The sequence below is a fragment of the Sciurus carolinensis genome, chromosome 6 (genome assembly GCF_902686445.1).
Source record: "Sciurus carolinensis chromosome 6, mSciCar1.2, whole genome shotgun sequence".
NCBI classification, from domain to species: domain Eukaryota; kingdom Metazoa; phylum Chordata; class Mammalia; order Rodentia; family Sciuridae; genus Sciurus; species Sciurus carolinensis.
The window spans coordinates 99,024,861-99,048,726 of NC_062218.1; the positions used below are offsets into that span (position 1 = coordinate 99,024,861).

The 23,866-nt window shown below is 36.8% G+C and overlaps 2 pseudogenes; both read right to left on the reverse strand.

Annotated features, from left to right (window-relative positions):
• Positions 1-485: 485 nt before the first annotated feature.
• Positions 486-1,938, reverse strand: LOC124986842 (TNF receptor-associated factor 4-like; annotated as a pseudogene).
• A 3,739-nt stretch (positions 1,939-5,677) lies between these two features.
• On the reverse strand, positions 5,678-17,829 carry LOC124986365 (MOB-like protein phocein; annotated as a pseudogene).
• Between the last annotated feature and the right edge of the window lie 6,037 nt (positions 17,830-23,866).

Sequence of the window (23,866 nt, forward strand, 5' to 3'; positions counted from 1 at the left end):
CAATCCAGGATTTATTAAAAATCATGGCTCCCCTGTTGTGCCTTCCTGGCGCTAAGTAAATAAATAACCAGAAGGGACACGGTTGGGGAAAGAAGAAAAATCAATCTCAAGACAGTTTCTTTTAACTACCCCTCCCTTTCCCAACCCCACCCTATGGCTCTTGGGACATAGCACCTAAGCAGGTGCTCAGTCCAGGTAGAATGTGGCCTGCAACAAGGCATACCTGCCCTGCCCAGGAGGGGAGACAGTCCCTGGGATCACTTGTTTCCAGCCCTTGATAACCCAGAGACCTGCTCCCCGCAGAGGCCAGGGCTGAAGCACCAATTGGAGGCACCTGAGTGTGGTAGTGGTAGGGGGAGAACAGAGTTAACAACCCAGGCAGCATAAGCAGCTGAAAGGGGGTCCGGCCCCCTCTCCGGGTTCAACCAGTGCCTGAAAAGTCATGTCCCATCCCCCTTCTCCCCTTGAGCCTGCCAGTTATGCACTCAGCTGAGGATCTTCCAGGGCAGTTCAACGGAGGCATGGATGAAAACTGCATCATCCTGCACACATTTTCACTTTCAGATATCCTGGTGGGAGATGAACTTGGGGTATTCAAAGCCTACAGAACTCTCATCCAGGGAGCCTTGCCAAGTGCCTGGCTTTTGGAAATTCTTCCAGTTTGGGTCAGGGTGGAAGGTCTCAGTGACCTTAGCCAGCCCTGGATCACTCTGATCCAGCAGGGAGAAAGTGACACAATGGGCAAAGGGCCACTCAAGGAGATTGTCAAAGGCTCCTGGCAGCACACGAATGTAGAGAGAGAGAGATGTGCCCTCACCACTGCCGTTGCCATTGAGGAATGCAGACACCTGTAGCTTGTAACCATACTTATGTGTGTAGAAGGCTGGGCTGAAGCACTCCGAGGTTGGGCTTGGCCTTGACCTCTTGTAGCCACCACCTATAGCTGCCAATCTTCCAGATGAGCACACCATCACAGCCTACTGATAGTTCCTCCAGCTCTCGATGAAGCTCCTGCAGCTCCTGCCACTGCTGGCTCACCAGGGCATACATCATAGCCAGATGTGGTTTCACACTCTCCTCCACGTGCCGTGCCATTGCCAGCTTAGGGCACCTGTGCTTGCAACCGGAGTCTTTGAATGGGTATAGCAGCAAGGCAGTACTACAGCTGTCCTTCAGATGATTTGGCAGGTCCTCCCGAGCCACAGTGCCCACACCGCACTGGTTGCGGCAGGGCACTGGCAGCCTTGGGCACTGGTATTGGTGGCTCTGGATGGTGTCAAAAACGAACTCCCTTGGGTTCGATCCCCAGCACCCCCTCCCAAAAAAAAAAAAAAAACGAACTCCTTTGTGCAATAGGTACAAGACTGGGTGCGCTTGGGGCACTCAGAAGTGGCATGCTGGGCCAGTAGTCGCTGCATCATGTGGGCACCACAATTGTTCTCACAGTACACACTCTCTTGGGGGCACATGCCCTCATGGCTCTCGTAGGCTTTCCCACTGAAGTCACAACCACAGAACTCACACTTGAGGCTCTGCTTGGGGCAGTCATGCTGCAAGTGTGCAGGCAGATCACGGCGACTCAGCTTGGTAGGGCAGTGATTGGGGCAGGGGATTACATTGAAGCTGTAGGTATTAAGGTGACCTTGTAAATGTCGAAGTGGCCCACTCCAGCGGCAGCCCTCCTCACTGTGTTTGCACCAGATGGGCAGGCCAAGCACCTGGACCTCCAACTCTGGGTCTGGGTAGATCTTGGCATAGTACAGGGGAAGTTGGTCCTCCAGGCATTTGAAGACTCCTGAGGAACTCCTGCAGGCAGGTGTCGCAGAAATGGTGGCCACAGGTAGAAACCTGCACGGGCCTGCGCTTGGGCTTCCCGCATAGAGGGCACAGCAGCTGCCGCTTGGGCTTCTCCAGGAACTTGTAGTCGAAGCCGGGCATGGCGGGCAGGCCAGCGGCAGCCCCACAGCCTGTGCCTCCCTCCGGCCGCTCTCGTGGCTCTGGGCGGCACCGACTCTATTTACTTTTTTATATCTGTAGAATAGCATAATACCCATTCTAAAAGAAAATTTGGAAATTATGGAAAATCTGCATGCTACCTTAGTCTCATATGTCACTAAATGGCACATTTTTTAGTAGGTACAATTGTGAATTACAGAGAGCACTGTGGAGAACACCTGATGTAGAATAAAAATTATACATTTTAGATGGATCTTATGATAATAATGAATAATATTTCATTATTAATGATATAATAATAATGAAATTATATTTCTGCTTCCTCAGTGGTGTGTTTTTCTCAGTTGGGATGAAGAAGGTTCCAAGTAGAATTTGGATTTTAGAATTGCTTCACTAAATAATATATCCTTAACTAAAGCAAATGGAAAATGTGAGAAACTTTCAACTGACTCATTTATAAATCCATGAAAGCTCATTATATTTCTTTGCCCATATCTCGTATGCTTTCTTTACACTTCTTCCACTCCCAGGAACTTGCTTTACTTTCATTTAAAACCTTTAGTTTTCAATATTAACTCAAATTGTGATATGTGGCTTCTTGGAGAGAGAGAAAAACAGAGCCTTAGCATATAGAGCACTGGTTCTTCAATCATGTTCAGTTATGTATGACAGTTTAGTTAGATGAACAAAATCTCCAGGGTGTGCTTATAACAGATCAACTATAACAAAAGCATAATTAGTTTAAATATCATAGGTTCCTGAAGAGAAAATGGCAGATGAGTAGCAGTCAGCATGTACTGTCTGCTCCCTGAATTGAATTAAATTAACATTTGTGCAGATATGTGACAAAATAAGGGAGCAAAGAGCAAGCACTAGATTTCAACTCAGAGAAGCAGTGAGTACCTGAACTGCAGGAATAGTGATTATTAAGAATATCAAAGTAAAAATAAAACAAGACAGAGTAATAGACTACACCAGTCCTGGGAGCATTACCATTCACTGGGGGAGGAGAAATTCCTCCCTAGAGAGTTAAAAAAAGAAATCATAAATATTTCAAGAAATTTAGCCTCCGGCATCATGTAAGTAGGCATATAGAGTACAAAGGAAATTTAACTATTACATAACGAACCAATGTGACTAAAGGGTAGATCCTCACATCCTGCTGGATTCATATTTGCATTTACCATCATTACTGCTCAAAATGGTGTAAGGGATTGATCAAAGCACATTGAACAAGTTGAGTGGGTTCTTTGGCACAGTGATATACTGCTGGCTTAGGACACATAGTAAAGTGAAAGGAACCTACTAAAAAGTCTTCCAGATTACAGTAGGGGAGAGATACATTCCAATACATGGGCAAATTTAAACATAGAAATACAGGAAACACAAGAAAGCAAGGAAACAAGATGCCTCCAAAAGTTTGTAACCCACCAAGAACTGAATCCACAAATATCAAAGTGGTTGAAATTCCAGATAAAAAATCAAAATATTGATAGCTACAATGATCAATGAATTAAAAGAAGACCTGGGGGATAAAAAACACCGGAGGTGAAAGATCAGTTCAATAAAGAGGAAGAGATTCTGAAAAAGAATCAAACAGAAATCCTGGAAATGAAATACTCAAAAAACCAAATAAGAAATTATGTTTAAACTCTTCGCCAATAGATTGGATCATGAAGAAGACAGATTTCCAGGACTTTATTGTGAAATATTTGTATTTGAACACACATTACACAATAAAGATAAAATAAGAAGAAACCATAATCAGAATATGTAAGAATTCTGAGACAAAATTATTCATGCAAACTTAAGAATCATTGGAATAGGAGAGGGATCTCAGATACAGCCTAATGGCGTTGATAGTGAAATGATACAGAAAAAAATAAGATAAAAAGAAACTCTGTTACACTGGTAGTCAAAATACCCAACATATGTAACAAGAAATTTTTTTTAAAAAAGAACTTTTATACTTTTCATTCACATGTGCCAGCTCTTAATTTTGACTCATTTTTTAAAAATATTGATTCTCTTCCTCCCTATCCCAATCTCTCTTTCTTTTCACACACACACACACACACACACACACACACACACACAATTTTTCCTAAGCCATTTAAATAATTTAAATAATGTACTTTTACTCTTAAAATACTTCAGACTGTATTTTCAAAGGACAAGAATATTTGCTGGGCATTGTTATGCTTGCCTGTAATCTCAGCAGCTTAAGGAGGCTGAGGCAGGAGGATGGTAAGTTTGAAGCCAGCCTCAGCAACTTGGTGATGCCCTAAGCAGCTCAGTGAGATCCTGCTTCTAAATAAAATACAAAAAGTGCTGCAGATGTGGCTCAGTGGTTAAGTGCCCCTGGGTTCAATCTCTGTTGCCAAAAAAGGAGAATATTCTTATATAACCACAGAACAGTTATTAAGCTCAGGAAATTCAACATTGATTTACTACTTTTATAGTCTAAAAATAGTTTTAAAAGCTTTGAGAGAAACAATCAACTCACATATAGAGGTGTATATATCATAATTACTTCTGATTTCTCAACAGAAACTCTAAACTCCAGGAGGACTTGGAAAGTTGGATTCAAGCCCTGAAAGTAAGATTTGTTCCAAGCCCTGAACATAAACACCTACCAACACTTTTGTATCCTTCAAAGCTATCCTTCGGAGTTGAAGTAGAATCAAAAACCTTCAAAGAGAGATGTTATCGTTCAGATATTAGGTGTCTCCCAAAAGCTCCTATTAGTTAATGCAGGAATGTTTGGAGGTGAAATGATTAGATTTAAGAGCTAGAATCTAAACTGTCTGTCTTGGTTTGAATGAGAAGACTATGTTAACTGTCAGTTGGAGTAAGTGGGTCACTGGGGACACACACTAGAAGGGTTTTTTCCCCCTATAGCCCCTTCTCTTCCCTATTTCTTGGCTGCCATGAGGTAAGCAGCTTTCCACCATGGTGTTCTGTCTCACCTTGAACCCAAAGCAATAGAGTTGTCTTACCATGGATTGAGCTTCTGGAACTGTGAACCAAAATAAAATTTCTCTTCTATGTTGCTCTCATCATGTATTTTTGTCACAGTGACACAAAACTGACTAACAGAAATTGGTACTGAGAAGTGAGGTCATTGCTGTGATTAATCTGACCATTTGGTTCAAAAGCCTTTGTAACTGGTTTGGGAAAGTTTGAAAATGTAGGTTGGAGAAGACTTAGAATGTTGATGAGCAATTCTTATGGGAGCTCAGAAGATGAGAATGCAAATAGAAATGCAGACTGTACTCATGATATTGGGAGCTAGACTAGAAGCTAGTTGCATTACATTCTGGCCAAAAACTTGTTTACATTTTTCCCAAGTTCTGAGATTTGATGTGAATTTAAATGTGATGGATTGTTTGAAGGCAACAGAGAATTTGAGCAGTGGCATGGCTACTGCTATCAGCTTTTAGACAGTTTTAAAAAAATAAACTAAATTTTTTTTTTTTTGTAGTACTGGGGATTGAACACAGGGCCTTCAACATGTGAGGCAAGCACTCTACCAACTGGGTTATATCCCCAGCTCCCCTGTAAATTCTTTTATTAACAAATATAAACAGACAATACTAATCTCATTTTAAAACCATGAGTACCACACTGGTGAGGATACAGATTATTAATAATTTTAAAAAGTATTTCCCATTTTTAAAGGCAACATACAACACACAAAAACCTACACTAAACAAAGAAGCTATAATATGGATGATTGAAGTGTATAAAATGACATATATAGTACAAAATTAGTGTTAATGATGTGATCAATACATTTTTCTCTGATTCCCTTCATGCTTCTTTCCCCAGAAACTGAATTCTGATCTTCCTCTTCTAAAATTTTGTATAGTCAGGTTATCCTTCAACATCAAATTATATTTCATAGTGAATTTAATAAGTTGATGACATAAAATGTTTCATTTTCATATTCATGAAATACCTGCCAGTATTGAAAATAAGTTTGTGAAAATATTCTGTAAATTCTACATAGTCATCTAGTTTTGCTACAGATGATTCTTTTATGCCAACCCTGATTTGAAAATGTTTATTGGTATTCAGAAGACATGCGGCACCATCAGGTTTGTGTCTAGTGTAGTCTATAGCAGGACACTTCTGGAATTTTATGAGCTGAACAAAGAAAAATCCATGGTTCATCATTTGAGTACAAGTATCTGAATGGCATTCAGCCAGAACTTTTTGGCAAGTCTGTTAAGTTCGTAATTGCCTTAAATATTCATACTTTCATACACCTTCATCTTGGCCTTCAGGTGGTGCAAGAATTTTGTCAACTTTTTGTGTTTTGTTGAATATATTGCTGTTCATCAAGTGTACTGTCCATTTCATCAAGTGACTCATCAAGCCAATTATAGAAATCCTGCACCTTGGTGCACAACCTTTCCCTTCTCAACATTGCCATCCCCTCCACCATCACCACAGTGCCAGAGTCTCCTAGACAGTGTTACTATAAGTTTCAGGAGCAGAAATTAGAACTGAATGTTTAAGAAAAACTTGCAGTATGGATAGAAAATACATGTAAAACTGGGAAAAAGGAAAATAAAATGTGTTCATTAAAGAGATTATAGCAACTAAAGAGATGCTAAGTACCTTGCACAGAGATAATAGGAAAGATGACTTGAAGGCATCTCCAGAATTTGAAAGACCACACCATTTCAGACCCAAGAAGAGAAATTTTATTTGAGAAGAGATCACAGGGGCAGTTTTCTTGCCTAAGAACTTGTTTCACTCTGCTCAGTCATGCAGCCATTCAGAAGCTACTGAAGCCATGATTCCAAGAGGCCCAGGTAATGAGCAAGCTGATATTAGATCTTTGCATCATCCATGTAATGATGGCTCTGCCAGAATTCAGAATTCTGGAGTTAAGGTATCATGAAGTCTTACACTGAGTTTTCAAAGAACGGCCTAGAAGTTCAGAAAAAATGTAGCAGGGTTGGAATCCCTGAAAACTGTCCCTGCGAGAGTTATGCACAAAGATGAGAAGGTAAAATTGAAACTATGGAAACCTGAGGAATTAAGATGTGCCAGTAATATGGAATGACTGCTGAGAAAAGCTGCTGATTGTGGAGACAGCTAGGCTAAAACACAGCCTATGTGTGATGCAACCAGCAATGAAAAAAATGAGGCTGTCCAAACCTTTTGGAGAGAACATCTCCCCATTATGTATCATAAATGATGTGTGTGGAGCTACAGAACCTGTTTGTCAGGCTGTGATTCAGCTCTATTTTGATCCCATCTCTTCTTTCTGTACCCCTATTCCTCCCTTTTGGAATTGGAATGTTTACTCTGTGCTATTGTATATTGGATATATGTAACTTGCTTTTGATTTTTACAGGGGCTTACAGTCAAGAGTTTTCCTTGAGTCTCAGAGGAGATGTTGGACACAGACCTTTGGGTAATACTGAAACTTTTAAAACTGTGATATTCTTGGAGATAAATTAAATACATTTTGCATTGTGAGATGGACCTGAGCTTGGGAGGCCATGGGTGGAATATTGCAGTTTGGATATGAGATGTTCCCCCAAAACTCATCTTAATGCATAAATGTTTGGAGGTAAAATGATGAGATTGTGAGAACTATAATCTTATCAGTTCAGCTTAGTTTTGGCTCAAAATACAGGTCTTGCAAATCCACACTGCACAACATAGATTGTACTTAATTGACCAGGAGAAAATCAAACATTGAGAGAGGTTTACACAGGGGACTACTGGTCTTGAAAACTCACTCAGCATTCCCCTTCCCCTCCAATCCAGCTACTTAAAGCAATAGCTGGGAGAGATGTGCCTGGATGGGAATTCCAAAGGGCAGGTTGGGAGAGATTGAGTTTGGAGACTGAACCTGAGACCAGGAAATGTGGGGTCCACAGGTGACATAGTGGACTAAGATTGTTTCCTCCACCACATGAGTGGAATCCAGGGGAGATCCCTGGGGTGCAGTCTTCCAGTATGAACTGGCAATTGCTGGGCCCTGGATACGAACTGATTTAATATCTCCAGACCAGTTGGCATTCAGGGAAGAACCTGGAGCATCACACTCCAGATGACCCCACTTACCCCTGCTGAGATTGGAATCTGAGAATCTTTTGAACTCCAACAAAAACAATTAACTTTTCATTGAGATCTTTTATTCTTTTCTCTAATTGTGACCTTAATGGTTCATGGACATTTATACATATTTGTTTTTGTTTTTAATCATTTATAGATTATGGAAGCCAGTTATTTTTCTTGTATCAGTATTTTGAGAATTAGGATGTTCAATTAGTATATTTCAGTGTTGTTTTCTATTTTTTTATTTTTATTTTTAAATTTTTAAATTTTTTACTTTATATATACGTTTCTCTCACTTATTTTTTCACTTGATTCTCTTTCTTTCTTCTGCTAACAGCCAATTCTATTGTTCTCTCTTTCACACTTCCTTTAATTGATTACTTCTATCTTCTCTCCTCCCTCTTAATCATCACATCCTACATCACTTCTGTTCTCTCCCTGTCCACTATTTGAAATTGCAAGCTTAGAGTTTTTACTGTAACCAGTAACTAATCATATCATTTATATTTATTGTGATAATTAACATTCTATAAATGTCATAGAAGGAACTATTTGTTTTAATGCTGTATATTGTTTGCATTTGTTGTTATTACTTGTCATCCTATAAACAGTGAGATACTGGAAACTTTCAGTGACATTATAAGTCCACAGTGTAGAAATTCTATTGCCTCAGATCCATACTGTTAGATGGGTAGACACATAAACAGCATGAAAAAGCAAGGGAATAAATTGTCCCAAACAAACCAAGATACTTCAATAAAAGAATCGATCAACATCAGATTTGAAGAAATGTCAGAGAGGAAATTTTGAATGCACATAGTTAAACTGATTTGTGAGGTAAAGGATGATGTCAGGAGTGAAATCAGAGAGAAAAAACAGCAAGTGAAAGAACACTTCAATAAAGAGAGATTCTGAAAAAAATCATGCAGAAATCCTGGAAATGAAGGAATCAGTAAGCCAAATTAAAAATTCAAAGGAAAAAATCACCAACAAACTAGACCACGTGGAAGTCAGAGTTTCAGACAATGAAGACAAAACATATAATCTTGAAAATAAAGTTGATTGTGGAGAAAAGATGTTAAGAGACCATGAACAGAACTTCCAAGAAATATGACTTGAAAAGACCAAATCTAAGATTTATCAGGATAGATGAAGGCTCAGAGATACAAACCAAAGGAATGCATAGTATTTTCAATGAAACAATATCAGAAAATTCCCCAAATCTAAGCAATGAAATGAAAAATCAAATATAGGAAGTTTACAAGATTCTTAATCCACAAAATTACAACAGATCCACACCAAAGCACATTATTATGAAAATCCCTAATGTATAAAATAAGGACAGAATTTTAAAGACTTCCAGAGAAAAATGAAGACAGGTCACATTTAGAGGGAAACCAATCTACACCTCAGTTGATTTTTCAACCCAGACCTTCAAAGTTAGGAGGGCTTGGAATAATATATACCAAGCTTTGAAAGAAAATAGACATCAGTCAAGAATACTATACCCAGCAAAATTAAACTTCAGAATTGATGATGAAATAAAAACTCCCCGTGATAAACAAAAGTTAAAAGAATTCACAGCTAGAAAGCCTTCACTACAAAACATACTCAAAATATTTCATGAAGAAGAAATAAATAAGAGTGAAAACCAGAAGAGGGAAGAACTATACCAGAAGACTAGTCAATCAAGGGAGAAACTAATCTAAACTAAAAAACAGAAGTAAATAAAAATAACAGGGAATAAAATCATTTCTCAATAATAGTATTGAATATAAATGGCCTAATTCATCAATGAAAAGACATATAGTGGAAAATTAAATTAAAAAAAAAAAAAAAAGACCCAAGAGACTCACCACCTAGGCAAAGACATTCATGAAATGAAGGTTAAAGAATGGGAAAAAACATATCATGCACATGGATCTCATGAATAAGCAGAGTTTTTAATCTCATATCAGATAAAGTGTGCTTCAAGACAAAGTTAATCAGAAGGAACAAAGAAGAACATTTTGTACTGCTTATGGGAATTATATATCAGTAAGACATAACAATCATAAATATTTATGCCCCAAACAATGGAACATCTACAAACATGAAACAAACCATTCTTAATTTCAAGAATAAAATAGACTGCAACACAATAATACTGGGTGACTTTAACACACCTCTCTCACAACTGAATAGAACATCCAAACAAAAACTAAGCAAAGAAGCTATGGAATTAAAAAATACAATTAATCAATTAATAATTTAGACATAACAGATCTATAGAATATTTCATCCATCAATGAATGATACATTTTCTTCTCAGCACCATATGGATCTTTTTCTAAAATAGACCATATCTTAGGACATAAAGTAACTCTTAGAAAATATAAAAAACTAGAGATAATACATTGCATTCTATCGATCATAATGGAATAAAATTAGAAATCAATGATAAAATAAAAACAAATTACTTTAACACCAGACAATAGGAAATAATTAAAATCAGTCAAAATCAATGAAGTTGAAACAAAAAATTCAAAAATCAATAAAATAAAAAATTGGTTCTTTGCAAAATAAATAAAATTGATAAATCCTTAGCCAAGCTAATGAAGAGAAAGAGAAAAACTCAAACTACTAAAATTTGTGATGAAAAATGAAATATTATGGACACTACTAAAATATAGTAAACTATTTTGAAAATTTATACTTTAATAAAATAGAAAATCTTGAAGAATCAGCAAATTTCTAGAGATATATGACCTACCCAAATGGAATCAGGACATACAAAATTCAAACAGATCAATTTCAAGTAATGAAATTGAAGATGCTGTCAAATGCATACCAACAAGGGAAAGTCCAGGACCAGATAGATTCTCAGTTGAGTTCTATCAGACCTTCAAAGAAGAACTAACACTAATCCTCCTCATGTTATTCCATGAAAAATAAAAGAAGGAAACCCTTCCAAATTCATTCTATGAAGCTACTTATTGCCCTTATACCAAAACCAGACACATGAAAGAAAGAAAACTTAAGACCAATATCCTTGATGAACACTGATGCAAAAATTTCTTCATAAAATACTGGCAAATTGTGTACAAAAGCACATTAAAAAGATAGCGCACCAAGATCAAGTGGAGTTCATCCCAGGGATGCAAGGTTGGTTCACATACAGAAATCAATAAATTTAATACATCATATTAATAAATTTAAAGATAAGAATCACATGATTATCTCAATAGATGTGGGAAAAGCATTTGATAAAATAGAGCATCCATTCATGTTCAAAACACTGGAAAAACTAGGGATAATAGGAACATATCTCAACATTATAAAAGCTGTATACAATAAACCCAAGGCCAACATCAGTCTAAATGGAGAAAAATTGAAAGCATTCACTCTAAAAACTGGAACAAGGCTACAATGACCTCTATCATCACTTCTCTTTGATATATTCCTTGAAACTCTAACCAGAGCAATTTGGTAGAAGAAAGAAATTAAATAGATACAACTTGAAAAAGAAGAACCAAACTGTCCCTATTTGCCAATGACATGATTCTATATTTAGAAGACCCAAGAAACTCCATCAGAAAACTTCTAGAACTCATAAATGAATTCAGCAAAGTAGCAGGATATAAAATTAGGACCCACAAATCAATTGCATTTCTATACATCAGTGATGAATCAACTGAAAGAGAAATTGAGAAAACTATCCCATTCATGATAGCCTAAAAAAATTAAAATATTTGGGAATCAATCTAACAAAAAGAATAAGAACTACAATGAAAACTACAGAACACTAAAGAAAGACATTGAAGAAGACCTTAGAAGATGGAAAAATCTCCCATGTTCTTGGATAGGCAGAATTAATATTGTCAAAATGGCCGTACTACTAAAAGCACTATTCTGATATAATGCAATTCCTATTAAAATGCCAATGATGTTCTCCATAGAAATAGAAAAAGCAGTCATGAAATTCATTTGGAAATGTAAGAGTCCCAGAATAGTCAAAGCAATCCTTAGCAAGAAAAGGGAAGCACGCTATCAGACCTTAAATTTTTCTACAGAGCTATAGTTACAAAATGGCATCGTATTGGCACCAAAACAGACATGAAAACCAATGGTACAGAATAGAAAACATAGAGACAAACCCACATAAATACAGTTATCTTATACTAGAAAAAGGTACTTGGGAGAAAAGATAACCTCTTCAACAAATGGTGCAGGGGAAATTGGAAATTCATCTGTAGCAAAATGAAATTAAACTCTGTCTCTCACCCTGAACAAAACTCAAAGTGGAGCAAGGATCTGGGCATTAGACCAGAGACCCTGTGCCTACTAGAAGAAAAAGTAGGCCCAACTCTCCATCATGTCAACTTAGGAAATGAGTTCCTCAACAAGACTCCTAAAGTGCAAGTAAAATCAAGAATCAATAAATGTAATGGCATCAAACTTAAAAGCTTCTTCATAGTAAAGGAAACAATAACATGAAGAGAGAGAGCCTACAGAATGTGAGAAAATCTTTTCCACCTACACCTTTGATAGAGAATTTTAATATCCAGGATATATAAACTCAAATGACAACAAAAACCAAAATAACCCAATCAATAAATGGGCAAAAGAACAGAACAGACACTTCACAGAAGAAGAAGAAATATGATAGGTCAATAAATAAATGAAAAAATGTTCAACATCTCTAGCAATTAGAGAAATACAAATGAAAACTACACTGAGATTTCATCTCACTCCAATCAGAATGCAATTATCAGGAATACAAGCAATAATAAGTGTTGATGAGAATGTGGGGAAAAAGATACACTCATACATTGCTGGTGGGACTGCAAATTGGTGCAACCACAATGGAAAGCAGTATGGAGACTCTTCCGAAAACTTGGAATGGAACCACCATTTGACCCAGTTATCCCACTTCTTTGTATATACCCAAAGGAGTTAAAATCAGCAGAGTATAGTGATGCAGCCACATCAATGTTTATAGCAGTTCAAAGGCAAAATGTTTTCTCTGATATATGGATGCTAACACAAAGTAAGGATGGGGGAGGGAAAAAAAGGAGTTCATTGGATTAGACAAAGAGGAATGAAAGGAAGGCAGGGGAGATGGGAATAGGAAAGACCATATAATGAATCAGACATAACTTTCCTATGTTCATATAGGAATACATGATCAGTGTAACTCCACATCATGTACAACCCCTAAAATGGGAAGTTATACTCCATGTATGTATACTATGTCAAAATACACTCTACTGTCATGTATATCTAAAAAGAACAAATTAAAAATAAATAAATAAAAATAAATGCAACAGTGGGATATTGAATTCTTTCACTATTATTATTCAGTACTGTGTCTACCCTCCATTTGGGCAACCTGATTCATATATTTTGGGGCTCTATTATGTGTATACATATTTATAATTTTTAGAACTTCAATATAGATGGAAAGGTTTACCAATATAAAATATTGATTTTTATCTCTAGTAATATTTTCATTTTCAAGTCAATTTTTCTTTTGGCACTGGGAGTTGAATTCAGGGGCTTGACTACTGAGCTACATTCCAAGCCCTATTTTGTATCTTATTTAGAGACAGGTCTCATTGAGTTGCTTCTCACCTCACTAAGTTGCTGAGGCTGGCTTTGAATTTGTGATCCCCTTGCCTCAGCCTCTGTTGAGCTGCTGGGATTTCAGGTGTGCACCAATGTACCCAGTTCCTTCAAGTCTATTTTGTCTGATATAAGTATAGTTATCCTAACTTTTGTATATCAACTGTTTGCATATATACTTTGCCAATCATTTAATTTTGATATACTTCTCTCTTTGATTCAAAAGTGTGGTCTTGTAGATAACATATGGTTGGATTATGGTTTTTAAAAAATTCCATTTTGGCAATCTCCATCTTTTGAATAGAGAATTTTATACATTGATATTTAGAGTAATTATTAATAAAAAAGACTTCTGCAATGGTTTTTGTTTTGTGTATGTTTAATAACTTTTCCCTGCTCATTTACTCCAGTACTGCCTTATTTTTGCTTAGTTGATTTTTTTTAAAATAACAAGCTTTTGACTGGGGATGTGGCTCAGTATAGGGTTTGCCTAGCATGCATGAGGCCCTAGTTTTGATCTTCTGTATCACACACACACAAAAAGTAAAAATCTTTGATTCTCCTCTCATTTACTTTTGTGTATATTCTGTAGATCTTACCCTTATTGAATGACATGAGGATTACATATAACATCTGTTATACTTTGGATATGTTCCCCAAAATTCATGTGTTGGAAATTTAATTCCCAATGCAACAGCATTAGGAGGTGCAACATAACAAGAGATGATTAGTTCATGGGAGCTCTGCTCTCATTAATGAATTCATGATATAGATATTGGAATTTGTTAGCTACTTCAAGACTTGTATTATGGTTTGGATGTGAAGTGTCCCCCAAAAGTTAACATGTGAGATAATGGAAGAAGGTTCAGAGGAGAAATTATTGGATTGTGAGAGTCTTTAATCAATCAGCGAATTAATACTCTGATAGGGTTTAACTGTGTGGTAACTGAAGTGGTAGGGTGTGGCTGGAGGAAGTGGGAATTGGGGGTGTGGTTTTGGGGTATATATTTGTATCTGGCAAGTGAATACCTCTCTCTCTACTTTCTGATACCCATGCGAGTCACTTCCTTCTACCATACTCTTCCACCATGATGTTCTGCCTCACCTCAAGCCCAAGGAACGGAGCCAAACTTTTATAGACTAGGATCTCTAAAACCATGATCCTTCATATAAATTTTTCCTCCTCTACATTTGTTCTGGTCAGGTCCTTTAGTCACAGCAGCAAAAAAGCTGACTAAAACAACTGGACTTATTATAAAATTGAGTTTGACACCCTCCTGATTTTATGTTCTCTTGCACTTTATTGCCAGTGGGATAATGTAACACACAGACTCTCACAAGATGCCAGCACCTTGATGTTGGATTTCCCAGTATCCAGCTCCATGGAACAAATAAACTTCTATTGTTTATAAATGAGCCCAGTCTGTGGTGTTCTTTTAAAGTAAAACCAAACAGAGTAAGGCAATATCCTAAAGTTATAGCAATCTAATTGGAATTGATAACAATTTAATTTCACTCATAACTCTACTCCTATAAAACGTTGTTTCCCCTTTATGTCATTAATGTTACACATTATATCTTTTTTTTAATGCTAGGGATTGCACCAGAAGCCATGGTAGGTTAGCACTGAGCTGCAACCCCAGCCCTTCTTATTTTTATTTTGCCATAAGTCCTACTATGTTGCCCAGGCTGGCCCTGAACTTGTGATCCTTCTACCTTAACTTTTCAAGTAGCTGGATTACAGGTATGTGCTACCACATTTGGCTACACATTACATCTTTATATATTGTGTGTCCAATAACAGAGTTATAATTATTTTTATGCATTTGTTCCTAAAAGCCTATAGAATACAAAAAGTGGAGCTACAAACCAAAATTACAATATTTGCATTTATATATGTCTATGTAATTTCTTTTACTGGAAATTCTTATATCTTCATTCAAGTTTGGGTTATTGTTCAACATTCTTTAATTTAAACTGAGCACTTCTTGTATTGCACGTTTAATGGAAACTAGCTCTCCCATCTCTTATTTATCTCAGAATATCTTAATTTTCATTCAGTTTTGAAGAACAGTTTTGCTGGATATGGAATTCTTTTTCACAGTTTTTTCCAATATTTTAAATTTACCACAGCCATATTGGTCCCAATAATTTTTTGAAATTTATGGTAATTTTAAGTTCTAAAACAAATAACTCATCTTGGTCAATGTACTTTATGCAAGGTTCCCTCCTAGGCCAGAGAAGAAAAGACTAGCTTTCTCTGGAAACACAAACAACCCAGACACAGCCCAGAAGCCATGTGAGGCCAGAAGTTCTCTAGGAAGGGAATGTAAAATGCAGAAGAGACTGGCTAAATGTATAGGAAGATCAGTAAAAAAGAAAACAGAAACAAAGAAGGAAAAGAAGTAATATTAAACACAACTGAGGGGCAAATCTTAAGAAGCCTCCAGATTTCTTCAAGGGAGACTGATTTTCCAGGTCTAGAAGGCAGGAAGATACAACCACTAGACAATGGGACTACCACACTGAGGAGTTACTTTGCCTCAGGATTCCAGAACTTCCAAAGAAACCCAAGCAAGCACATTAGGAAGGCTGCACCTCTGGAGGACCAGAGACAGATAACGAGAGCAGAAAGGCCTTTCCTGTGCTGGGATGGTGTTTACTGGACATGTGAACTCTTACTGTGCCTGAGAAATGGAGAGGAAGGTAATGCATGTGTCATGGCTTTAAGAATTTTCCAGGCATTCATGTTGATTGATATTCAATCCAGAGTATGACCCATTGGCAAGGGAACAGCTCTGGGCATGGGTAGGAAAACCAGCATCTTGCACTCCTCCCCAATTCAGTCTGTGTGAATCCCCCAGTCCAAAGCCCCCCTCCAAATTTACCAGTAGTCCCAAGAAGGAGAAATGGCTCAGGGACAGGATGTGTTGCTCCTTCAATAGTTTGCTGATTCTCAGAGTTGAAGGGCAAGGGTATTTGAAGTTCTTCCTGTTTAGTTCCACAACAAAAAGTAAGCAGAAGAAGGAGGTAGAGAGCAAAGATGCTGACAATCTGCATCCTGCTAGGCATTTATAGCCACATCCCTGGATTCAGGTCATTCATTGACTTTTCAGTTTCACCATGATTCCTTGGGGCAGGCGACCAGTGACGGATACTGTATACACACCTGAATTAAAATTACTGACTTGCTGCCACTTGGAGACCCAAAAGTCCTCTGGACTGATCACCATGATTCCATCAAAGGAAGAGCTGGTGCAGTCACACACCATTCTTTCAGTTATCCTTCATTTGTAGGTATGCATCACATTTATCTCAACCATTATATTCAAACTGGTATATTGTATCTTGATAAGTGAACACAGCAGACAAGCCTGCAGATGCTGCAAGTTCTTGGGCACCATCTCCAGAGTCATCCTATTGGATATGAAAAACAGTGGGGATGTGGCCACAGTGTCCACACTGCAGGAAGTAAACAACTCCCCAAAATTTCTGATGAGAAACTCATTGATAATTTTAAGAGCATTCCTTGTTCATGATGAGTTTCTTTTCTCTTGTTGTTTTCAAGATTTCCCCCCATCTTTGACTTTATTTAGTTTGATTAGGTTTGGTTTTGAATAAGTGACATTGTATTTTCCGGTTCTCTTCCTTGAACCAGAAGGAATTGACAAAAACTTGTTTGCAAAAATTTTTAATTTTACTCTTCTAGCCTGTCTGATTATGTTTCTTAGTGTGAGTTTCTTCTGTTTTTCTACTTGGAGTTCGTTGAACTTCTTGGACTTGTGAATTTATGTCTTTCATTAAAATTGGGAAGTTTTTGGCTATTAGTTTTTCAAGTAATCTTTCTGCCAATCTCTCTGTCTTCTGTCTCTGTCCGACTCTCTCTCCCTTCTCTTTTTCTTTCTTTCTGAGACCCCCATAAATGTAATACATACATACATACACACACACACACACACTCACACACACACATATATACATATATATATATAAATGTATATATAAATGTATGGTTGCTTGGTTATGTACCACTAGTTCCTTAGGCTTTTGTTTGTTCCTTTTTCCTTTCTGTTCCTTCGCCTTGACAATTTCAATTTTTCTTCCTTCAAGCTTTCTTTCTTTTGAATACTCGTATCTGCTGAAAACTCCTGTAGTGGACTTTTTATTTCGGTAATTGTGTTTCATCTCCAGAATTTGGTTACTTTTCATAATTTTTATGTCATTGTTTATATTCTTGTTTTGTTCTTGTATCATTCTCCTGAATTTCTTTACTTGTTTGTATACATTTTCCCTTATGTTTTAGAGAATAAAATTTAGACAATTACTTAAAAGTCTTTACCCAATAAGTCTTTTTTTTTCCTTTTTTTTTCCAGTAAGTCTTATGTATGGACTTCCTCAGTAATTGTTCCTGTTCATTTATTCTGTTACTTTGAATAATCCATGTTTTAAATTCTTATTTTTTATTAAAATCTTTTTTATTTTTATAGGCTGCATTTTGATTCATTGTACACAAATGGGGTACAACTTTTTCATTTCTATGGTTGTACACAATGTAGATTCACACCATTCATGTAATCATACAAATACATAGGGTAATACTATTTCATTCTACTATCTTTCTATCCCCCATCCCCTCCCAACCCATTTTCCTCTACACCATCCAAAGTTCCTTCATTCTTCTCTTCCCCCCTGCCACCTCCCTCATTATATATTGTCATACACTTATCAGAGAAAACATTCAGCCTTTAGTTTTTTGGGCTTGGCCTATTTCACTTAGCATGATACTTTCCAACTTCATCCACTTACTAGCAAATGCCATAATTTTATTCTTCTTTATGGTTGAGTAATATTCCATTGTGTATATATACCACAGTTTCTTTATCCATTCATCAATTGAAGGACATATAGGTTGGTTCCACAATCTAGCTATTATGAATTGAGCTGCTATGAACATTGATGTGGCTGTGTCACTGTAGTATGCTAATTTTAAGTCCTTTGGGTATAAACCTAGGAGTGGGATGACTGAGTAAAATGGTGGTTCCATTCCAAGTTTTCTGAGGAATCTCCACATGCTTTCCAGAGTGGCTGCACCAATTTGCAACTCCACCAGCAATGTATGAGTGTGCCTTTTTCCCCACATCCATGCCAACACTTATTATTGCTTGTGTTCTTGATAATAGCCATTCTAATTGGAGTTAGATGAAATCTTAGGCTGATTTTAATTTGCATTTCTCTAATTACTAGGGATGATGAGCACTTTTTCATATATTTGTTGGTCACCTGTATATCTTCTGTGAAGTGTCTGCCTATTTCCTTAGCCCATTAATTGATTGTTTTTTTTTTTTTTTTTGTATTTTGGGTATAAAGTTTTTTAAGTTCTTTATAAACTTTGGAGATAAGTGCTCTGTCTGAAGTGTGTGTGGAAAAGATTTTCTCCCACTCTGTCGGCTCTCTTTTCACATTATTGTTTCCTGTGCTGAGAAAAAACTTTTAGTTTGAATTTATCCCATTTATTAAATCATGCTTTTATTTCTTGTGTTATTGGGATCTTGTTAAGGAAGTTTGGTCCTAAACCAATGTGATGGAGATTTGGGCCTACCTTTTCTACCTTTGGGAAGAGAAGAATGAAGGGATATAATTCCTAGATCATTGATCCATTGTGAGTTGAGTTTTGTACAGGGTGGGAGACAGGGGTTTAATTTCATTTTACTGTATATGGATTTCCAGTTTTGCCAGCACTATTTGTTGAAGAGGCTATCTTTTCTCCATTGTAAGTTTTTGGTATTTTTGTCTAGTATGAGATAACTGTACTTATGTGGGCATGTCTCCTTGTCTTCTATCCTGCACCATTGTTCTACCTGTCTATTTTGGTGCCAATACCATGCCATTTTTTTTATTGTAAACAAATGGGATACATGTTGTTTCTCTGTTTGTACATGGCGTAAAGGCATACCATTTGTGTAATCATAAATTTACATAGGGTAATGTTGTTTGATTCATTCTGTTATTTTTTCCCTTCCCCCCACCCCTCCCACCCCTCTTTTCCCTCTATACAGTCCTTCCTTCCTCCATTCTTGCCCCCCTCCCTAACCCTAACTCTAACCCTAACACTAACCCCTCCCACCCCCCATTATGTGTCATCATTCACTTATTAGCGATATCATTCATCCTTTGTTTTTTTGAGATTGGCTTATCTCACTTAGCATGATATTCTCCAATTATGGCAAATGCCATAATTTTATCATTCTTTATGGCTGAGTAATATTCCATTGTATATATATATACCACAGTTTCTTTATCCATTCATCAATTGAAGGACATCTAGGTTGGTTCCACAATCTGGCTATTGTGAATTGAGCAGCTATGAACATTGATGTGGCTGTATCTCTGTAGTATGCTGATTTTAAGTCCTTTGGGTATAGGCCGAGGAGTGGGATAGCTGGGTCAAATGGTGGTTCCATTCCAAGTTTTTTAAGGAATCTCCACACTGCTTTCCAGAGTGGCTGCACTAATTTGCACACCAGCAATGTATGAGTGTATCTTTCTCCCCACATCCTCGCCAACACCTGTTGTTGCTTGTATTCTTGATAATCGCCATTCTAATTGGGGTGAGATGGAATCTTAGGGTGGTTTTGATTTGCATTTCTCTTATTACTAGAGATGTTGAACATTTTTCCATATGTTTGTTGATTGCTTATTGATCTTCTTCTGTGAAGTACTATTCATTTCCTTAGCCCATTTGTTGATTGGATTATTTGCATTCTTGGTGTAGAGTTTTTTGAGTTCTTTATAGATTCTGGAGATTAGTGCTCTATCTGAAGTATGATTGGCAAAGATTTTCTCCCACTCTGTAGGCTCTTTCTTCGCATTACTGATAGTTTCCTTTGCTGAGAGAAAGCTTTTTAGTTTGAATCTATCCCAGTTATTGATTCTTGCTTTTATTTCTTGTGCTATGGGAGTCCTGTTGAGGAAGTCTGGTCCTAAGCCGACATGTTGAAGGTCTGGACCTACTTTTTCTTCTATAATCTGCAGGGTCTCTGGTCTGATTCCGAGGTCCTTAATCCATTTTGAGTTTAGTTTCGTGCATGGTGAGAGATATGGGTTTAGTTTCATTCTGTTGCATATGGATTTCCAATTCTCCCAGCACCATTTGTTGAAGAGGCTATCTTTTCTCCATTGCATATTTTTGGCCCCTTTGTCTAGTATGAGAAAATTGTATTTATTTGGGTTTGTGTCCATGTCCTCTATTCTGTACCATTGATCTACCTTTCTATTTTGGTACCAATACCATGCCATTTTTGTTACTATTGCTTTGTAGTAGAGTTGAAGATCTGGTATTGCGATACCCCCTGCTTCACTCTTTCTGCTAAGGATTGCTTTAGCTATTCTTGGTTTCTTATTCTTCCAGATGAATTTCATAATGGCTTGCTCTATTTCTGTAAGGTATGTCATTGGGATTTTAATTGGAATTGCATTGAATCTGTATAGCACTTTTGGTAGTATGGCCATTTTGACAATATTAATTCTGCCTATCCAAGAACATGGGAGATCTTTCCATTTTCTAAGGTTTTCTCTAATTTCTTTCTTTAGTGTTCTGTAGGTCTCATTGCAGAGGTCTTTCACCTCCTTTGTGAGATTGATTCCCAAGTATTTTATTTTTTTCGAGGCTATTGTGAATGGGGTAGTTTTCCTAATTATTCTTTCCAAAGATTCATCACTTATGTATAAAAATGCATTAGATTTATGTGCATTGATCTTATATCCTGCTACTTTACTGAATTCACTTATGCGTTCTAAAAGTTTTCTGGTGGAATTTCCTGGTTCCTCTAAGTATATAATCATATCATCAGCAAACAGGGATAGTTTGAGTTCTTCTTTTCCTATTCGGATCCCTTTAATTTCTTTGGACTGTCTAATTGCTCTGGCTAGAGTTTCAAGGACGATATTGAATAGAAGTGGTGAAAGAAGGCATCCCTGCCTTGTTCCAGATTTTAGGGGGAATGCTTTCAGTTTTTCACCATTTAGAATGATATTAGCCATGGGCTTAGCATAGATGGCCTTTACAATGTTAAGGAATGTTCCCACTATCCCTATTTTTTCTAGTGTTTTGAGCATGAAGGGGTGCTGTATTTTATCAAATGCTTTTTCTGCATCTATTGAAATAATCATGTGATTCTTGACTTTAAGTCTATTGATATGGTGAATTACATTTATTGATTTCCTGATGTTGAACCAACCTTGCATCCCTGGGATGAAACCCACTTGATCATGGTGCACTATCTTTTTAATATGTTTTTGTATGCGATTTGCTAAAATTTTGTTGAGAATTTTTGCGTCGATGTTCATTAAGGATATTGGTCTGAAATTTTCTTTCCTCGATGTGTCTCTGTCTGGTTTAGGTATCAGGGTAATATTGGCTTCATAGAATGAGTTTGGGAGGGTTCCCTCCTCTTCTATTTCATGGAATACTTTGAGGAGAATTGGAATGAGCTCTTCTTTAAAGGTTTTGTAGAACTCTGCTGAGAACCCATCTGGTCCAGGCCTTTTCTCTGTTGGTAGGTTTTTGATGACTTCTTCTATTTCATTACTTGAAATTGGTCTATTTAAATTGTGTATGTCCTCCTCGTTCAGTTTAGGCAATTCATATGTCTCTAGAAACCTGTTGATGTCTTCGAAATTTTCTATTTTGTTGGAGTATAGATTTTCAAAATAGCTTCTAATTATGTTTTGTATTTCAATCGTGTCTGTTGTGATATTTCCTTGTTCATTCTGAATTTTAGTGATTTGGGTTTCCTCTTGTCTTCTCTTTGTTAGTGTGGCTAAAGGTTTATCAATTTTGTTTACTTTTTCGAAGAACCAACTATTTATTTTGTCAATTTTTTTGTATTGTTTCTTTTGTTTACATTTCATTGATTTCAGATCTGAGTTTAACTATTTCCTGTCTTCTACTACTTTTGGTGTTGGTCTGTTCTTCTTTTTCTAGGGCTTTGAGCTGTAGTGTTAGGTTGTTTATTTGTTGAATTTTACTTCTTTTATTGAATGCACTCCATGAAATAAATTTTCCTCTAGGTACTGCTTTCATAGTGTCCCAGAGATTTTGGTATGATGTTTCTTTGTTCTCATTTACCTCTAAGAATTTTTAAATTTCCTTCCTAATATCTTCTGTTATCCATTCATCATATAATAGCATATTGTTTCATCTCCAGGTGTTGGAGTAGTTTCTGTTTTTTACTCTTTCATTTATTTCTAACTTCAATCCATTATGATCTGATAGAATACAAGGTAGTGTCTCTATCTTCTTGTATTTGCTAACATTAGCTTTGTGGCATAATATATGGTCTATTTTAGAGAAGGATCCATGTGCTGCTGAGAAGGTGTATTCGCTCTTGGTTGGATGGTATATTCTATAAATGTCTGTTAAGTCTAAATTATTGTGTTATTGAGATCTATGGCTTCTTTGTTCAATTTTTGTTTGGAGGATCTGTCAGTGGTGAGAGAGGCATGTTAAAATCACCTAGTATTATTGTGTTACGGTCTATTTGGTTTCTGAAATTGAGAAGGATTTGTTTGATATACATGGATGAGCCAGTGTTTGGGGCATAGATGTTTATGATTGTTATGTCTTGCTGATTTACCATGCCATTTTTGTTACTATTGCTCTATAGTAGAGTTTAAGGCCTGGTATTGTGATAATTCCTGCATTACTCTTCCTGCCCAGGATTTCTTTGGCTATTCTGGGTCTTTTATTCTTCCAGATGAATTTCATGATTGCTTTTTCTGTTTCTATGAGAAATGTCATAGGGATTTTAATTGGAATTGTGTTAAATCTGTATACCTTTGGAAGTATGAACATTTTGATAATATTAATTCTGCCTATCCAAGAACATGGGAGATCTTTCCATCTTCTAAGGTCTTCTTCAATTTCTTTCTTTAATGTTCTGTAGTTCTTTCCAGAGTAGTTTTACTAATTTGCACTCCCACCAAGAATGTATATACTACCTTTACCCCCACATCCTCACCACATTTATTATTAGTAGTATTCTTTATGATGGGCATTTCAACTGGAGTGAGATAAAATCTCAATGTAGTTTTGATTTGCATTTTCCTGATTTCCCAAAATGTCAGAATGTTTTTTCATATATTTGTTGATCATTTGTATTTCTTCTTTTGAGGAGTGTGTAATTCTTTTGCCCATTTATTATTTCTTGTGTTGCATTTTTTG